The following is a 20,653-nucleotide window of genomic DNA, read 5'->3' as shown; positions in this document are numbered from 1 at the left end:
CTCCTGTTCAATGTCATGGTTGAATCAAATCGCTGTCACTCAAAATATAACCTGCGGCTTAAACTATGGCATGGTTGAGTGATCAGGGCAAATATCCCCAAATCTGAAATTTCTGGGTTTTCAGCTACTGAGCTACTAAGTGGCTTTAGACAAGATCTCTATTCCTCAAGAGAACGGGTCAAATCCTGTTTGTACTGACTGGGATTCCACATGGTGGGATACAACAGGCGAGCAGAACTCCACCCATGACTGTGCTCTCTGTGGGTTAGTGGAGGATTTGTCATAATGGAATTTAAGCAGCAAATTGGCGACGCCAGCATTGACCTCACAAGATGGACGTGGGTATTAGCAAATAATGAAAAAGCTTAGCAAAATGTCACTTTCACACCAGGGTAGAAGTCAGAAAAGACCAAAGGGGAACACTCTTTAATAGAGATCTTTATTTGTGCAGTATAAAGAATCAGGTTTCACAGAGAAAACCATTTGCATTCCTACCCCTAGCTCTACTTAAACAAGTTTGAGGCCAATATAGCATGGTGTTGGTTTGCAAGGGTTAGGAGAAAGGTAGATAACTCTTCCTTGAGTTCAGAAGCTTAAGGAGAAAATCCTAAGGATGGAAAGTGACAAACTGTACTGATACTGACTTCTTTTTAAAAATTTTTTCTAAAAAAATAAATAGATAAAAATAAATAAATTTTTTTTTCTATAATTCGAGAGAAGAAACAGGGCCAAGCATATTATACCAATGTTACTAGACAAAGAGTAGAAAATATTCTAAGCATTGTAACAGGAAAACACCTGATGAAACGGTGTTAGAAATTACAAACACAAAAATGATCGCAGCCAACTAAGCTGCTAGACATTTGCATGGGGAGAAGAGTGTTGAAAGGAACCCAGAGGATGAAACTGGTGTTGGAAAACCATCTGACAGGATCCAGAGCTAAGACACCCTGCTTAGAGACCAGAGACTTTTGCCTAGCAAACTCACTCCACAGGAGAAAGGGGGCAAGTGGATAGCTCTTTGCTGAGTCCTATCACAAATGAGGCACTCCATAAATCTTTGTAGAATTGAATTGTTGAAATAAACCAAACTCAGATAGAAGAACTGGAATTTTTCAAATTGCAACAGCTGCCTTTTTGAGCTGCACTGCTCAAAGAGAGAGTGGTTTGGGAAGGAAAGGACACCGGAACTCAATAGTCTCTTTTTGCAACTGCTAGTAAAATTAGAGGGAAAGCAAATAGCAAGAGAGCAGGCAATCAACATCAAATGGATGTGGACCACTTAAGTAATTGGGTCAAGGAATAGTAAATGCAGTTCAATTTAGGATAATGTTCAATAAATTGCTTTAAGAAATAACCTAGGGAATACAGGTTAAATGGAACAACCATGTAGGAGATTGATCTGCAAGTCACAATAAAGAAAATCATTGAAACTAACCACCAGAGCATTACCAACATTAGTAAAAAGGCCACCCTGACCCTAACAGTGAAAATGCAAATAGACTCGCTCAGACCACAGAGCAGCTGTCCTCATTCACGCGCTTCTTTCTATTCTTCCTGTGCTACGGAAAAGTTAACCACTTTCCAAGCAGCTCTCGTAGCTTAATCTATTTCGAGATTACTACGGGCTTCCTCTAGTTTATCTCCAAATTTCCTTATTTGCTTGGAAAAACTGGCAGTTATAGTCACAGACAAAATGGTCATGTTACAAATGTTACTACCCACTTGTCAAATTCTTTGGTTGACCACCAGGGGTGGCACGGAGAATCCTTGTGCCACACTTAGAGGCCTTTCCCCTAAAGAAGGTGGGTTATGGCACAAAGACAATACCAACCTCAGAGGTAAAACCAGGTAAAACTAAAAGTCAACCAAGCTCACACTTCCCCAGGAACAGAGCTGGAAATGACTGGCATTTGCCTATTTGAATTTAAATCTGCTTCCTTCAGTTCTGGACAAGAAACGTGGAGACACTGGTTAATTTCAACGGACATTTGCCGAGCAGTATGGCAGACACTGCTGGGATTCCACCGTGACTAAGCTACAGCCCCGCCCTCGGGAGACCCACAGTCAGATAATCCCAGTATAAGGCACAGGCTAAGGACAACTTCTGCTGCATTTGAGGTGATCACATATACTTTCTGTGGATCTGAACTGGATATAAATTTGGAACAAGTTTTCAAAACCCCAGAAATAAAAAAATAATAATAATGTTTTACTGGTATCTCTAAGGCCCAAATGAAAGAGAGATGAACTCCAATCATTTTGCTAAACAAAAAAGGTCTGTTCCTGCCAGCAAGACAGCAGCTTGAGCAATGATATTCCAGCCAACTTCCTTTCTCAGCTCAAATCTGTCCTGTTTTGCCCCAGCCTTGGAGGAGTTTGCTCTTGCAAACAACTGAGACTCACCTAGATTCCTGAAAGGAGCAGGGTTAACCCAACCAGACTAATTAGGTGTCTGGATTTCACTGGCCCAAGGAGAAACGTTTTAATGGAAGACAATACAAACATGGGAGTCTGAGGTAAGTTGGTTTGGATCCAGCCTCTACATCCTATCAGCTTGTTATTTTACCTCTCTCAACCTCAACCTACTCATCTTTATAATGGGAGTAATTACTCTGTATTGTTGACTCATTCTTTACACTAAACAGGGTAATATAGGTAACAGAGTGCCTAGCGCATACCGCAACTAATGTCGAGACCCGTTCCATGCCACTATTCCCACCAGATGCTGGGGAAAGATACTTTCTTATATTCCATCCTTCCATCCAGCACGTCTCTAAAGAGTAACAATGGAAATGGCGTCAGCTGGTCATAGCATTCCAGGGGATACCTGTGAGTATCTTGTGAGTAAAAACATGGAGGGTCTACAGTGAGGGAGTCATCTCTCCTTCTAGCAAATACTTTCAGAGTCATCCTTCACAGAACAGCTTTATTCCACACTTGGTTTGTCAAAGATGACTTATATCCTAGCCATAGTGATTGAACTGGATATGGTAGAATTTTGCCAAAGGGTATGAATAAAGAGTGAAGGAAAAAAATACAACAACACTATGATTATTCTCATTACAGGTAAGGAATTTTATAGAAAAGAGAAGTTGAGTAACAAGCCAAAGACACACAGCACTTCAGAAGTAAAGTTTATGAGTGGTGTGCCTCAATTTCTAGCACTGTGCTCTATCTGGGCAAGAACTAAGTCTGCCCGTTTCCCTGCCACAGCCTTAATGCCTAGCCCCTAGCAACACCCAGAACCTACGACTCCTAGCAATACCTCATGACACTTCACCATAATAGGCACTCAATAAATGCTTAAAATTCAGTAATCTTAAGAAAGGTAAAATTAAAAGTGTGCAGCTGCTCAGAGCCTGCACTGAAAGCAAAAACTAATAAAATATATATATATTGAAAAGGAGATATCCTGTTCCAGCACAGGACAAAATGAGACATTTTTTTCCAAACTAGCAAAAATGTCAGGTAAGTTCCCCCAATACTACCTAAGCGTTATCTTGCAATATCCCTCCCCCTTCTTTTTTTTCAGGACAATTTGCTATCCATTCTCAAAAACAACTCTCCAAATAAAGTAGATTTCATCATGATTCAAACTTACAACATTTTTTAATAAAGAAACACCAGATAAACACTAGGAGAGCTGATACTCTGGTCCCAAACAACCAAACAGATGTGATTCCTACCACTTCCTACCTTTCCAAAAGACGTGATTAATGGGGAATTATAGGAATATTCTAATTCTTGATGAAAAGCTTGATTGATTTATTGGTGCTTGCAGCCAAACAATAACGAGGTCCATGTTTCAAACCACTACAGATGACCCAGAATCTGGGGCTCATCACGATTCTATACTTTGCTACAAGACTGGTGCCAAGAAAATTTCCTCCTGGCTCAGTAATCCTTCTTCCTTTCTGGATAAATTCTACATTGCTTTCCCTTTGCTCCTGCCTTGGGTTAAGATTTCTTGCAGCAGCCTTGTAAATGACTTCTGTCTTTGAAGATTGATTAAAGTTACACTGTTTCTCTGATTCTCACCCTTGGAATGATTTCCACTTTCCACCCCAACAGGACCTTGCACAGAAGTCTCAGTCCAGCATCAATCACCCCTGGGAACCATCATGGGTCTTGCTGTCCCTGGACTAGGTTGGGTGCTTCTGCTCTGTGTCCATGCAGTATTTGTATATCCCCCACCACAAGCTCTTCATATGTGATTATTAATTTCTATTTAATTGCCTATCTTTCCAACCAAACTGCATGACCACAAAGAAAACATCATATCCTCAGTACCTGGTGACTGTTAAGTAAATGAATGCCTCCCAAAGTTTGATCAGTGCTTAAAAGTCCAAAGTTCATGCTTTCTCATGAGAGAAACCATCGTACTGTTACTTAAGCTAATTGTCTCCTGATATCCATTCTAATCTTTGTTCTTTGGGTAACCGGACCCCAGGAGTTTGGGCAAGGAACAAGGCCACACAGCTAGGGATGCTTCCAGTTTCCCTTGCAGATAGGCTCTGGCCAGCTGGATGTGAGCTGAAGAGATATGTACAACTTCTAGATAGTGTCATTAAGAAGAAGCTGCCTCTCCTCTACTTGCTCCTTCCCATTCCTCAAGGCTGGAAAGCAAACATAGTAGTGCTGAGACAGCTTCAGACAGGGAGATGAGGAAAACAACCTAATGACGGCAGAAGCACAGGGCAGAAGAAACTTATTCCTAGGTGAGCTCAGATAGTAGACCCATCTGTCTACCCTGGACTACTCACCTGTCCCTAGACTTAGATCAGAGAGAAGCAAACTTGTCTCTTTATGCCTCTGAATCTGGGGGTCTCTCTCTTTTAGCATCTTAAGTTGAACCTTTAATAATTCATATCATTTGTAAATTCCTATAACTTAATTTTGCCTACAGAAAGGGCTGTTTTTAAAGTTTCCTAACCAGGTAAACAAACACTGATTATTACTACCATCATGGATACAGGAAACTCATAATCATCTACTGTTCATGTAGCTACTATCCAAAAGCAATAAAGAATTCAGTAGAACATTACTGTTTACCATCCGCACTAGAGTTAATGCTTTGTTTACTTAATGATGGCTGCTGTCTTAATTTGGAGTTGTACAAAAATGTTGTGGCGAGTGATACCAAGTGGAAAAGTGACAAACTGTCCTTCTCGGTATAATTTTGCAGCACAGAAAATCCTTTTGTATGGTGTATTTAAGTAGGTCTAAAGCACTCTTCAATATCTGTTGCCTACCCATAAGATCTTATAAGACTATAACTAGAAGAAATATACAGGTGCGGCTTGAAGGAGTCAGAGGGTGCTTGTGGAGTCAGTCCTGGGCCTTCAAGCCACACCTATACATTTGGATGATTTAGAAAATCAATATTTTGCCATCAAAAATAATAAACCCCAAGAGATGTTATAACAGACTTGGTCCTTCTCTTTCTTTTTCTAGTACTTAAACCCTGAAGCCAGAGAGAATGCTCACAATGGATGGTAAGAACAGTCTCAGCTTTTAAAGACACAGTCAACTTGTCATGGGCTGAGCTGGACTCAAGATTTGCCACATCTAATTTCCTACAGACACAGCAGTTTGTAGAGTTCTCCAGGTGTCTAGAAATAAGCCAAATTCCCTTTCAACACAAAAGCTTCTAGCTATAATCCCCTCATGGAGAGCCTCCTCTACGGGCAAGGCTTTCTGGCTTTTAACCATTTACGCTTCCAGTTAGACCTAGCATGGATGCCATGTTCCCATTAGGATCTGTCTACATGAATAACTACATCACTTCCTTTGGGTTTTTATGCAAATGATATCTTACTAGTGAGGTCTTCTCTGCCCACCCTATCTGAAATTCCAGGCCTCGTCACACACCCTGTCCCTTTAGTATTAGCTAACATATGCATTACTCTTATTTTTATGTTTCCCCTATTAGAATACAAACTCCATAAGGGCAGAGAAGCATGTCTTTTTTATTTAGTGTTATATTCCCAGTGCCTAGAATAGTACCTGACACATAGAGAAAAAGGGAACTTCAGGAAATACAAGTTGAATCAAAGAATGAATGGAGGCCCTTTCTGAAAATTTATATTAAGCACCTCAGCAGTGCATATTCTAATTCCAGTGCTTACTCACATATTCTTTTTTTTAATGTTTATTTATTTCAAAAGTGTATACATGCATGCAAGCTGGGGAGAGGCAGACATAGAGTGAGAGAGAGAATCCCAAGCAGGCTCCATGCTGTCAGCGCAGAGCCTAATGTAGGGCTCAAACCCATGAACCATGAGATCATGACTTGAGCTGAAATCAAGAATAGGATGTCTAACCAACTGAGCCACCCAGGTGCCCCCCCCTTTTTTTTTTAACTTGAATTAAAAAATGGTGTAGTGTTGGTTTCAGGAGTAGAATTTAGTGATGCATCACTTACATATAACACCCAGTGTTTACCCCAACAAGTGCCCTCCTTCATGCCCATCACCCATTTGGCCCATCCCCCCACCCATCTTCCCTCCAGCAACCCTCAGTTTATTCTCTGTATTGGTCTCTTATGGTTTGCTTCCCTCTATGTTTTTATCTTATTTTTCCTTCCCCTCCCCTATGTTCATCTGTTGTGTTTCTTAAATTCCACATGAGTAAAATCATGATATTTGTCTTTCTCTGACTGACTTATTTTGCTTAGTATAATACACTCAAGTTCCATCCATGTTGTTGCAAATGGCAAGATTTCATTCTTTTTGATAGCTGAGTAATATATGATTGTACATATATACCACATGTTCTTTATGCATTTATAAGTTGATGGACATTGGGCTCTTTCCATAATTTGGCTATTGTTGATAGCACTGCTATAAACATTGGGGTGCATGTGCCCCTTTGAATCACACATTCTGATTGGGCCCAACCACATTAGGTCAGAGATAGCAAGTCCCTCACTTGCTTTGTGTTTTATCCATAGTCACAGATTTAAAAAAAAAAAAAAAAAAAAGATTAACTAAGATGTCATTGCAGGCAACAGAAAATCTCAACCTAAATGCCCTTAAACCAAAACAGACTTGTTTCCTATCAAGTTAAATAGGTTTGGCTTACGTTTTGGCTTATGTTGAATTGTGTCCCCCCCACCCCCACCCCAAAAGAGAGATATGTTGAAGTCCCAACCTCTAGCATCTCAAAATGTGATCTTATTTGGAAAAAGGATCTTTACAGAGGTAATCAAGTTAAAATGAGGCCATTAGGATGGGTCCTAATCTAACATGACTGATAATGTCCTTAAAAGAAGGGTGGAATATGGATATGACAGAGGGAAAAAGATGTGAATACACACAGGGAGAAGACAATCATGTGACTGGAGTGATACATCTACCCAAGGAATACCAAAGATTGTCAGCTAATACCACAAACTAGAAGAAGCAAGGAAAGATTCTTTCTGGGAGCAGTCAGAGAGAGCTTGGCCTTGCTACAGTGTGACTTCAGACTTCTGACCTCCAGAACTATCAGATAATAAATTTCCATTATTTCAAGCCACCTAGTTTTTGGTGCTTTGTTACAGCAGCCCCAGGCAATTGATTTAGCTTAGTATAAATCTTTAATGCAGGGCCTGATTTCTTTGACCAGGACCCTATTTCTCTCTCTCCAGTCTTGGCTACAAGTCCTCGGGCTCAGATGGTTCTTCTTCTTGCTCCCAAGATGGCTGCCAGCAATTTCCAGGGCTTCCTGCTTCTTCATATTTAATGGAGAGTCCAGCACTTACAATAGCCAGCTTAAGTTGGGACTGGAGTCACATACCTAACATAGACTGCTTGATTCAGGTGCCCAAATAGCAAATCAATGACACTGTCCAAGGGGATGGACTGTGCTGATTGCTCAGAGACAATCAAGGCCTCCACTTTGAGATGGAGGAGGAGTCCAGTCCTGCAGTCTTCACTGTTCATGGTCATAAACCTGCTCTCAACCCTCAATCTACTCAGTCAAGGCTGCTCACTGCAAACTCTGCTACTTTCTGTTTATGGGCTTTTTTCCTTTCTTTTTTCTTGACCACAAGCATATGTTCAGCCCATGCACAGAACACACTAGAAGCTCCTAATGCCCCCAAGAAGCAGCCCTCATCTACGGACTTAAGGGAATTGACAGATCAGTATCCCAGCATCCTCACTCCTCAGGTGGGAGAACTCTGAGGTGTGTCCCACAGAGTAATCCAGAGTTTCCCAGGGTACTGAGTTCCACTGTCCACGGTGGTTGGTTAACATGCCCTTTACTGACTTTACCTCCCCCACCAGTATTTTTCCTAAATAAACTACTTTTACTTAAATCCTTGTGTCATGTTTGTTTCCAGACCAGAATAAGGACCAATGAATTGCAAAGTAGGAAATTCAGAGTTCTTTTAGAAAACAGAAAAAGATTGGAAAGTACTAGAAAGTCAACCAGTGAATGCCCACTCATCATTACTATTTCCTCTCTTTCAATTAATTAACTTTTTTCTACAGCATTGCCTGGCAGACCAGGAAGCATACACACTGGGCTCCATCTTTGCTACCCCTCTCCTACGTGCTGTGTTTCTATTTGCAAGTTATTTCATCATGTTGCAAGTTCCTACTTAATGAAGACTAAGCATGACAATCCTTGTCCCTACAGAGTATGACGCCAGGAAAGCAGACATAGCATAATGTAAATCCATATTACACCTCTTCACAGAGGTGGGTCTATTGCTAAAAGTGTCAGAAGGGCATATTTAACATCGTTCCCTATCTCTTGGTTCCAGGGAACAACATTAGAGATTAGAGCAGATTACAGTAAAGATCCAAATCAGATTCATTATCTCTGGAGTATCCTCTATCATCTGGAAACCACCCACTCTTGATTTAATAAACTGATTTAAAAATACAGCTTATTTATCACTTATGTATTTTTTCAGTTCTATTGAGATATAATTGATATATACTACTGTACAAGTTTAAGGTATACAACATGTTGATTTGAAACATTTATATACTACAAAATGATTACCACCATAACATTAGTGAATACTCCACATCACTAGTCATCAGAGAAATGCAAATCAAAACCACAATGACATGTCACCTCCTACCTGTCAGAATGGCTACCTTCAAAACAACAAGAGATAACTGGTGTTGGCAAGGACATGGAGAAAAAGGAACCCTTGTGCACTGTTAGTGGAAATGCAAACTGGCACAGCTACTATGGAAAACAGGATGGAAGTTCCTCAAAAAATTAATGACAGAACTACAATATGATTCAGCAATCCCACTTCTGGGTATACATCCAAAGGAACTGAAATAAGGATCTCACAGAGAGATCTGCATTCCCGTGTTCGTTGAAGCATTATTCACAATAGCCAAGATACGGAAACAACCTAAGTGTCCATCAGCAGATAAAGGGATGGACCTTCAGGGCATTGTGCTAAGTGAGAGAAGTCAGAGAAAAACAAATACACACAAATAAGCAGGTGATCTCATTTATTGTATGTGGAATCTAAAAAACCCAAAAGGAGAGAAACAGGAGAGTAGAACAGTGATTAGCAGGGACTGGGGAACATGGGGGAGAGATAAGGAAATATAGGTCAAAGGGTACAAACTTCCAGTTATAAGGTTAATAATTTCTGGGGATCTAACACACAGTATGGTGGTTATAGCCAAGAATACTGTATTAAATACTTGAATGTTGCTGAGAGGAAATCTGAAATGTTCTTACCACAAAAAGAAATGGTAATTAAAAATACTATCTTTAACTACTCTGGAGGAGCCCAGACAGCTTTCCTTAATGAGGTCAGTTTTGCTGAGCACCCCCCCCCCCCCCCCCAGCAGCCTATGGATAATAAGCTTTCTCCAGCTTCTTCCTGAACACTGTGCTGTTGCCTTTGGATGGCAGAGAAACAATCCCTGGGAAAAGCCACCCTGCATCTCCAGCACGCAGAGGCGGTGCTTTGCAAGGGTTGCAGGACACATCCTTGCATTCTCCTTTGTTCTCTGAGTATAAGCAGATGTTAGGCATTCTTCTCATTATCTTGGGATACTGCATAATATTATTATGGTGTCAGGCTATTAAGAGGCAGCAAATGCTCTACAACAACAGCCTTAATTGAGGCTTAGAGCTGAACTGTAAGTATGTAACCTTACTTCGGGGTGTTTGCAAATGCTTTCTGGAAACAGTTTAAAAAGATGTTTTCAATTGTTCCAACAGAGGCTTGCCCTGCCAAGATCAAGTAAAAGCTCCTTAAGATACAGGCACCATAAACATATTTCTTAAGATTTCAATTTTTTTTTTTTTTTCAGCCAGAAGCACAACAAATCTGTGAGCCAGAAAGCTTCATGCATGCCACTTCCTGGACTGTTCCAGGGAAAAACTAATGAAATGCTGCAAAAGTTGCACTCAGATCCACCGTGATCTCACAGCCACAGAATTCCACTCTTCCTTTGAAGTAACTTTACTATGATAATAATTATCTGTCCATGAGTCTGGCCTTGGCACTGGCCTATCCCGAGGGATGGGGATTCAGGCAACAACTGTCCATCCTCAGCAAGGAAGCTCCTGACACAGGAGGCTGCCCTCATCTTAGCAGCCACACTTGTCTGTCACCATACACACGGAGAGACTGGTCTTGAGTTCCTGAGTTGAACTGCAGCTCTCAAACGTTTGGTTGCAGGCAGATTATGGTTCTGATGAACAGGATACAAGACTGAAAAACGTGGGTCAGTTGAAGCTGATTCCAGGCAGAAACCATTTACAATAGTCTGACTCTCCTTTAGAGTAAAGGAAAGCGGCAAGGAAAACAAACTGAACACTTTGAAAAGTAAATTCAGAAAAGAATCCGGAGTTCAGAAACACATTATCCAGGCTGTGGATTATGCAGGCTCCCAAAGAATTGACCCCAATGGAGTTGTTTTTCTTTAACAGCTTACTAACACGTGCATAAGAAAGGGACAAGCTTATTAGCATTTTGCTGCTTGTTGGAGACAGTGATCAAAAGTTGTATTGGAAAATCCAGAGGAATGAAGGATTATAAAATCTCAGTATTATAGACCCTGGAATCCGGAACTGGGGATCATTACTATTTTTGCAAGAAAATAAAAACAAAAAAAGACTGCAGCTATGTTTAAGCAACTTATTTCATTACAATTCCACACGGTTCAGCAGGGGATAGGGAAGAGGTGAGGGCTACATAGCAACAATTATTATCATTGCTCAGGAGGATCTACAAACAACAGTATTTGCCATGGAAATATTATTTACCTAAGTAAAGCTAGACTTCTGTGAAAAATAAATCTATAATTCAAATATCAGAAGTTCAGTTAGGTTCATTTCTCAGTTAGGTTTATTCCCCAACGAAATCCTCAGATCCAGCAATAAGTCTGGTTTAATAAAGTATTTTACCATACTAGATAGATAAAATCTAGCCTTGGTGGTTTTCATTTATCTTCACTTCTCAATGATCAAAACTGATGATATATATGAACAGGATTTTAATGTCAGGTTACCTTTGGTAAGTAAAAGGGGATACCCAGCACTCAGCCTACTCCACATTTTCTCTGTTACATCCTCTCCTGTCCTGTTACTACTATTTAGATTTCTGAATTTATTTTTAAAAATTCTACTTGAGGCACAAGACTGAATTTGGGATGAAAAGCCCAAAAGAGGGCTTAAATGGCTAAGATGCTACAGCATTATACTGAATGTAAACATGTCCAGACCTAGGTTCATAATCTTGGCCCTGCCACATAGTGACTGTGATACTGTGATACTGTGTTTCTTAATATCTCTAGATGTTAATATCCACAGCTACTAAACAGATGTAATGTATCTGTTTCGTAAGAGTCACTGAGGGGACAGAAAGAGATCATTTGTACATACACTTGCCACGGATCTGGCCACAAAGCATTTTTGCTTAACATGCTTATAGTGCTTCCTATATAATAATGCAGGCACTACCATAAGTCAAATGAGTTTAAAAAATTGGTATTTGAACTGTAGGTAGTCTGGTTCCAAAGCCAAGAGCCTAAATAAACCATGATGGTGAGCAGCCTCGATATGTACTCAAATTGGGGATTCATAAATAGTAATGATTATCGGGGCGCCTGGGTGGCGCAGTCGGTTAAGCGTCCGACTTCAGCCAGGTCACGATCTCGCGGTCCGTGAGTTCGAGACCCGCGTCAGGCTCTGGGCTGATGGCTCGGAGCCTGGAGCCTGTTTCCGATTCTGTGTCTCCCTCTCTCTCTGCCCCTCCCCCGTTCATGCTCTGTCTCTCTCTGTCCCAAAAATAAATTAAAAATGTTGAAAAAAAAATTTTTTTTTAAAAATAAATAAATAAATAAATAAATAGTAATGATTATTGCTGCAATTAAGGTTGTATCAGTTAGCTACCTCTATATAACAAAACATCCCAAAGAGTAGTGTCTTAAAACAATAATAATTTAACATTTTTTACTAGTCTATAGGTCAGCCGGGTAGTTCTATTGATCTGGTTCATACTTGGCTAATCTTGGCTAGTGAGCACTTGTGAGTGTGTGGACAGCTGGCAGGTTGACTAGGGGCTGACTGGTCTCAGATGGCCTCAGACGACCTAAATCTTTTATATGTGTCTTTTATAGCCTTTTAATGGGCTAGCCTGGTCATGTTCTCGTGGTTATGGCAAAGATGCGATAGCACCAAGAGACTGAGTCCAGACTGCATCCTCTGGACATGTTAACATTTGTTAACATCCCATTAGGCAAAGCAAGTCATTTGACTGACCACAGAGTCAAGAGTTGGGTCAAACTGCCCCTCCTACAGTAGGGGGAGTGAAAACTTTACAGTAGGGGGAGTGAAAACTTGGGGCTATGAATGCAATAAATCTACTGCAGAAATACTCAGAATTACGGGAGCAGCATAATTAAACCTGAAAAATGAATTCTTTCAACTAATATGTATCCAAAATTGACATGAACCCATGATGAATTAACATGCCTATTTCTCTTTAGAAGCAAATGCTTAATAAGATATAATATAAAGTTAGATTACTAACATTTGATCAGGGATCTAACATCTCTAAGTGAGACCACATGTAGTTTTACACTTAAACATCACAACACACCACAGAGACGACAGGGCAGCAAGCATTTCAGGAGCCAACTTCCCTTTAGTTATTTTTACAACATGGATTATGCTAGCGAAAACTGGCAAACTTTGTAATGCTGTACCTTATTATGTGAGAGCAAACTAGTTATAATGAGAATCAATCTTGCTGACCATAACAACAGTGGTGACAGCTTACAATTCAACTTGTAAAATATCCCATCAAAATGAAAAATTTAGATCTGGTATTCCAGGGTTAAAAATCAAATTATGATTATTTTAGAATGCTAGGTAAAATGATTTTACTGCTAACATAAGTAGAGCTCTAAAATATAGAACATTTTTATGTGGATGGCATTTGAAGACAAGAATAATTTTTATAGTATTTCTCGAATATAGCCAAAAAAGATATAATAGGTATTACTCTGAGCAAGAGGAAAATTGTTCAACAAGAAATATTTGAATGTGTGGTACAGACACCACTTACAAGCTGTGTAACCTTGAATAAATTATTTGTCCTCTCTGTACCTCAGTTCTCTCATCTGTAAAATGGGAATAAAGGTGCTTGTGCCGCTATGAGAGCCACATGGTTTAACGTATGTTGTAAAGCAGGTACCACAGCATCTTGAACACAGTAAACACTCAATAGCAGTTAAGAGTTCTTATAATCGGGGGCAACTGGGTGGCTCAGTCAGTTGAGCCTCTGACTTCAGTTCAGGTCATGATCTCACAGTTCATGAGTTCGAGCCCTGCATCAGGCTTGCTGTAGTCAGTATAGAGCCCACTTCAGATCCTCTGTTCCCCTCTCTCTCTGCACTCACCCTGCTCATGCTCCCTCTCTCTCAAAAAAATAAGTAAATAAACATTTTTTTAAAAAAAGAGTTTTTATAATCAGCATTATTAAAGCAAAAGAGTTTACAGCGAGGTTTCACTCTACCTGAACTCTTAATACATTCCCTTTGATTAAGCAAATTATATGTAGAATTCAAACTAACCAAACTGTATCCACATTTTGCAGAATCTAAAGAAGAATCTAAAGCCTTCAATTTAGGAAGTGTTCAGACGGGGGTCTTCCGTTTCTCAGACAGTGACATCTTCTATGGAGGCGCCACATCCCAGCCCACCTTTAAGGGACATGAAATAAGCAAACTGAAAGAAAAAGGAAGCAGAGTTTCAGAGAACTGAGTACGAAAACGGGGAACTTGCAGATATGGTATAAGTGCCTATGGCTACGACAGGCTAAGGATGGGAGTTATGGGTAACACAGAAAGGCAGAGAAAGGCGATGCAGTCAGCGAGAGCACAGCGGAGGCTGCAAAGCCAGGGAAGTGCACAATCCCTGCAGTGCTGTCTGCACCATTCAGGGAGGCACCCTGTCAACACACTTCCTGCCAGAAGCTTTCACCCCAATCTACTGGAGGATTTTCTCCAGATGAATAAATCTCCAGATACTTATGGAAAACAATATTTGCTTTAGAATAAACTTCGCTAGAATGCATTTGCAGAGTACAATGAAGGAGGCCTACACACTTTTCTAAGGACGTAGGTGAAGCATGAAAAAGAGTACTGTAGAAACCCTTCAGCATAGATTAGACCAGACAAAGAACAAAAATATTCTGAGAATTGGTACGGCACCTATTTGCTTTTTCAACAGAGTAGTAAACTTGTCAGCAATGAAGAAAAAGCACTAATGAAATGAAACTTGGCTCTAAGCATTTGTTATTACTTGAAAAACACTCTCAGGGTTACCTAGAACCCAGCAAAGTATATGTGTTGGAATGTTTCCATTCTCACCAAAAAGGACTGCAAAAGACACCCAGCCTTTGGCTAATGGTTGCTTAGCACAGGGAGCTTCTCAGCAATACTTCTTGTTTTTAACAGGACTAGTCCAATTTGGTGACAGTCTGAAATACAAAGCACTTTTTATTGAATTACTTTATAGGAACATATGCCAACATATAGCAAAATGTGCTTTTCCCAGCAGTTTATCTGATACCTATTTTACTTAAGTATAACTAATAATTAGCCAATTGTTTATATGCAAAGTTATTAAACTGAATGGGGCGCCTGGGTGGCTCAGTCGGTTAAGCGGCCAACTTCGGCTCAGGTCATGATCTCGCAGTCCGTGAGTTCCAGCCCCGCGTTGGGCTCTGTGCTGACAGCTCAGAGCCTGGAGCCTGCTTCAGATTCTGTGTTTCCCTCTCTCTGACCCTCCCCTGTTCATGCTCTGTCTCTCCCTGTCTCAAAAATAAATAAACGTTAAAAAAAAAATTTTTTTTTAAATAAATAAATAAACTGAAGTCACTAGGGGCACCTGGGTGGCTCAGTTGGTTTAGCGTCCCACTTTTGATTTCGGCACAGGTCACGATCCCACGGTTCATGAGATCAAGCCCTGCATCAGATTCCACACTGATAGCACAGGGCCTGCTTGCGATTCATTTTCTCTCTCTCCTTCTCTCTCTCTCTCTCTCTGCCCCTTCCCAGCTCTCTCTCTCTCTCTCTCAAAATAAATAAATAAACTTAAAAAAAAATAAAGCTGACATCCTTTAAAAGTTTGTTCTTTCAGGGGCACCTGGGTGGTTCAGTCACTTAAATGTCCAACTCTTGATTTCTGCTCAGGTCATGATCTCACAGTTCATGGGTTTGAGCCCTGCATCGGGACTCTGTGCTGACAGCTTGGAGCCTGGAGTCTGCTTCAGGTTCTGTGCCTCCCTCTCTCCGCCCCTCCCCTGCTCACACTCTGTCTCTTTCTCTCAAAATTAAATAGATACATAGAAACATAGATAGACAGGTAGATAGATAGATAGATAGATAGATAGATAGATACATAAGATAGCCAGACAGATAGACAGTTTGTTCTTTCACGTAATCTCAATGTTCCTCCCTGGGATCTATTTTTACAGACTCATTTGCATAGAGTTCTTAGTGGTGGTGGTGTTTGGTGGGTTGATTTTTTGTTGTTATGCTTTGGTAAGAAAGCAAAAACAAATGTAAGCTTAGCCCATGTCTGTTTTATTTCGAATTCCCTTCCAGTGGGAATTGATGGGATTTTATTGCCATGACAGGTCTCTGACATTGACACACACGTGTAGTTCTGAATACAGGCAGGACACAGAAAGTAGCGAGAAGAAAGGTGGGGAAACCCAGGGAAAGGCGACAGAGGACAGAAAGATAGAACAACCAACAATGAGTGTTGTTAGTGGCGCCAGCGTGGAGTTGAGTCACTGACCTCAGGGAAAGAAAACCTGAGGCCCCTAGGCTCCTAAAATACATGGGAACCATTTTGGTCATATTTACATTCAAGAAGCATTTGTGGAAAATGTAATATTCACAAAGTATGGTGCTCCACCATGGGAACAAACACAAAGAGCAGCATTCTCATGGCCCCTGTGCTCCAGGGGCCACAGTAAACAAAACCCAATAACAATACTCTTAATAGGTGAAGAGACACCAGTTGTGATTTAGTAAACCAGTGCCCCCCATCTGTTCTTAATACAACAACTGTTTATTTCTCGCTCACATAACAATGATATGATGCACACATTTTGGGTTAGTTGGCAGCACTCCACCTAAAGGTGATTCAAAGGCCTACATAAGTCCGTCTGTGGCTTCCGTATCTTCAACATTTGGTTACCAAAGTTACACTGAGAATACAGACTGCCAGTATCAGGTATGAGAGGAGTATTATTATCAGCACAGATCCATAATAAATAAACATTATGAAAAACTTTATGCCCACAAATTCTACAACTTGGATGAAATGAACAAATGCTTGAAAAACACACCTTACCAATTACTGGGGCAAAATGAAGTAAAAAATCTGAATGGCCCTACAGCTATTAAGTAAATTGAACTGATGTAAAACCTTCCCACAAACAAAATTCCAGGCCCAGATGGTTCTGCTGGTGAATTCTATCAAATATTTATAGAAGAAATAATTCCAGTTTTCCACAGACTTTTAGAAAACAAAGGAGGGAATACTTCCTAACTCATTTCATGAGGCCAGCATAACCCTGATACTAAAACCAAATGAAGACATTATAAGAGAAGAAAATTACAAATTTCCCTGGGCATCATCTCCATTCCAGCCAGCTGGAAGGGGACACAAGCATAGGTGATTCCATGTGAAAAGCTGTCTTCTGGGCCAGGCCCGTATGCGGAATGCACTACATCTGTTCACATTCCTTCAGACAGGACTCGGGAGTATGGCTACACCTATTGGCGAAAGAGGTGGGGAAACTTAGTCTAAGCCACGTGTCCTCAAGAAGAAATGAAACTAATTTGGTGATGCCAGCAATGCAGTGTGACAAACACTGCAAAGAAAGGTCATATAGACGGGGCGCCTGTGTGGCTCAGTCGGTTAGCATCTGACCTGAGCTCAGGTCATGATGTCACAGCTCATGAGTTTGAGTCCCCTGTTGGGCTTTGTGCCGACAGCTCAGAGCCTGGAGCCTGCTTCAGATTCTGTGTCTCCTTCTCTCTCTGCTCCTCCCCCACTCACACTCTGTCTCTTTCTCAAAAATAAATAAACATTAAAAAGAAGAAGAAGAAGGAGGAGGAGGAGGAGGAGGAGAAGAAAGCAAGCTCATACAGAGAGCTGGTGGAGCAAAAAGGCAAAGCTGTGACTGGAGAAATGAATGAATGAGCCAGCAGTTAGCTAACAACATAAATAGCCTCCCTTAAAATTGCCCCTGCCTAGTTCCAGATGAGGTAGTAACTGTACCAATGGGAATAATGATTTACAAATCACTAATGGGCCCTGTTTCAGTGTTAACTTGTGGCTCAAACACGGGGTGTGCATTTGCTTTCTGTGGGACTTGGCGGGAAGCCTGGCCTAGAATTAAATGCCGCAGTTCTACGTCAAGCCGGTGGTATTCTTCTGCAGGCATTTAGCCTACTTGCACCCCCCCCAAATTTGCTTCCCTTTTTCTTTCTCTGAGACAGTGGGGTGCACGGGAACAGGAGGGAGCAGGGGGGTGGTAAGTCCAGAAATCCATCCTGGTTGAATTTTATGAAACGCTGTGTGGTCTCCCTGCATACATGAAAAGTCGGTAAACTCGTTTTAAAAGATAGGAAACTTGTCTCCTTTAAATGTGTGCCACAGGCCTGCCCTGCCTGTTAACTCTCTTCCGTTTTCTATAGCTCTGTTTTTCCTTATTTGCATTCCCCATCCTACTAGTTTTCTTGCTTCATTTCCTGACCTACCACAAAATACCCCCTTTCCCTCTGAAGAGCTGAAGGAAAGGTAAGCTTTCTGGAGGTTTCTGAGCATGGCTCGAATCCGACCGTCATTCTGAAAATCAAGATAACGGTTTCTTCCAAACACCAGCAGCACCATTTGGGGAGGAGGGATGTTACCACAGTAAAGAAACCTGAAAAGCCTGGGTGTTGAACTAAAATGGAATGCAATGACATTTCCAATGTCCTCACACCTCCTTTCTAATTTCTTCAGTCCCCTGAATGCATCTGCAAGCATGATGAGTGAGGATTTCCGCTAGTCTTCCCATCTACCACCACCACCACCACCACCACCACTACCACCCCCACTATCTCTCTGGGTCACACAGCTTCCCCGAGACCTGGCAACCACTCCCACTATACAGCAGAATCACAAAGCATCTTTATAAAGCACTCTGAGGAGCCCTGTATGGTGGCAGGAAAATAAATGCCCTCCAGCCACCCCTTACATTTCATTCCGGTGGTAAGTTTGCCTTCATAAGACACCCTATGTCCAAAACCAACAGCTTAGCCTTGAACTTGTATTTTCATTATTCCTAATGTATATTAGGTTCCTTTCTACAGCCAAATTTTAAGTTTCTTGGGGCAAGTCACATCTAATGCTGCTTTGGTACTTCCACAGCACCACACACAGCCTTGCACATAATAGATTCTCAATAACTATACAGTGATGTGATTTAGGTTAAACAAGGATGCAATCACTACATACAAGGTGAACATCCCTGAAAAAGGTACTACTGTAAGCCCATTGTATCATTAAACACCTGCCTTTGAATGGTGTTTCTTGTTTCAGTGTTTGGATTGGGACTGATCATGAGAAGACCCAGAGGAAAACTCAGCACTGAGAAGAAAGGGTGGGGGAAAGGGAGCCCCTCCCCAAGTGGGGGGAGTGGAAATTTGAGAGAGGTTGGGACTATTCTTTACACTGGTTGTAGGACCATCAGAGTTCAGAGAACAAACAGTTCCATAGTGGCCTGAGTGGTCAGAAAAGACTGAAGAAACAGAGCTTCCTCAAGGAACAAGATTTGATTAGGTAGAAAAATAAGAGAGAACTTTTCTGGCTAAGGGGACAGAAAAGGCAAAGGTAAGGAAGCATGATAGAGTTTGATAAGTCATGTCCTTGAAGAGGTGCTGCAGGCTCAGTCCACAAATGCTGGAGAGTTATGGGGCATATGTTGGGACAGTTATTGTGAGGTCCATCTATGGGGAACTTTGGAAGCCAGGCATGGGAGCAGGAAGCTATTATAGGTTCTTAAACTGGGAAAGGCCCTGGGGAAAGTGTTACCTGGGGATGATTCCCCACCATAGGGAACTGCTACTTAACCTCTTAATACTGCTCACTATATCTGTATAATTTCTTTGTGAGCTCAGTATAGTCTGTTCCATCAGAGTCTTGATCTTTGTAAGCTCAACTTAGGCTGAAGATCACTATTAGCTTTCCCCTCTGGGCTTCAGATTAACCTGTTCCCCCCCAGCCCAGTTCCATTTTTAGAGTCCTCTATAGATAGGCTATTATTCATTATTTGCACAGTGGTCTCTCTTTTTTTTTTCTCTCATTTTACAGTATCTGCACAAGCTGGGGAAGCCCAGGTTAGAAATTCTCATATAGCACCAGTGTTGAATATTAGTTATTCTTTTAGCCAATGCCACACTAGTGCTGTCCCCCCAAAAGTTATACTAGCCACTAGGATATATATATACGTGTATATATATATATATATATATATACACGTATATATATATATACACGTATATATGCCGCATATATATATGTATATATACACGTATATATATATACATATATATATGCGGCATATATACGTGTATATATATATATACGTGTATATATATATATATATATATATATATATATATGAAAAGGACACCCACACAAAAGAAAGACAATCACAAAGAAATGATATCTGGGATTTCAGAACCGAGAAGTTTTACAGCTTCAGCCCAAGTTTTTGGGAACATTTTCTCCCAGTCATCATGCTGTGAAGAAGACCCAGCAAAAGGGCCCCACGGAGAAGAACCAAGACCCTGGTTGACAGCCCCAGCTAAGCACCAACTTGCTCATGGGAGTGAGCCATTTTGGAAGCATGCCTTCCAGTCTCAAGCAGGCTGACCCAGCTGGCACTATGTAGGTCAGGGACAAGGTGTCCTCACTGAGCCCAGTCCAAATGATCGACTTGTGAGTAAAAATAAATGATTGTTGTTTTAAGCCACTAAGTACTGGGGGCTATTATACAGCAAATACATAACCATAATATATGTAGAAATCAACCTCGCCTCTCCTCACACAATTTACACACATACCTCTATCTTCTGCTAATATAATTAATCTGGATCTA

At 41.0% G+C, this 20,653-nt stretch overlaps 1 long non-coding RNA gene across 1 annotated transcript in view; it reads right to left on the bottom strand.

The window, feature by feature from the left end:
- Nucleotides 1–2,253: 2,253 nt before the first annotated feature.
- LOC131504941 (uncharacterized) overlaps nucleotides 2,254–20,653 on the bottom strand; it is a 136,106-nt gene continuing 117,706 nt past the window's right edge. The window contains exon 10 of the long non-coding RNA XR_009258207.1: nucleotides 2,254–2,776. This is a non-coding gene — a long non-coding RNA (uncharacterized LOC131504941). The remainder of the gene's footprint in view (nucleotides 2,777–20,653) is intronic.

Source organism: Neofelis nebulosa, chromosome 1 (genome assembly GCF_028018385.1).
Source record: "Neofelis nebulosa isolate mNeoNeb1 chromosome 1, mNeoNeb1.pri, whole genome shotgun sequence".
Lineage (NCBI taxonomy): Eukaryota > Metazoa > Chordata > Mammalia > Carnivora > Felidae > Neofelis > Neofelis nebulosa.
Note: the sequence above shows the minus strand (reverse complement) of the source record. Positions and strands in the feature narration are given on the sequence as shown.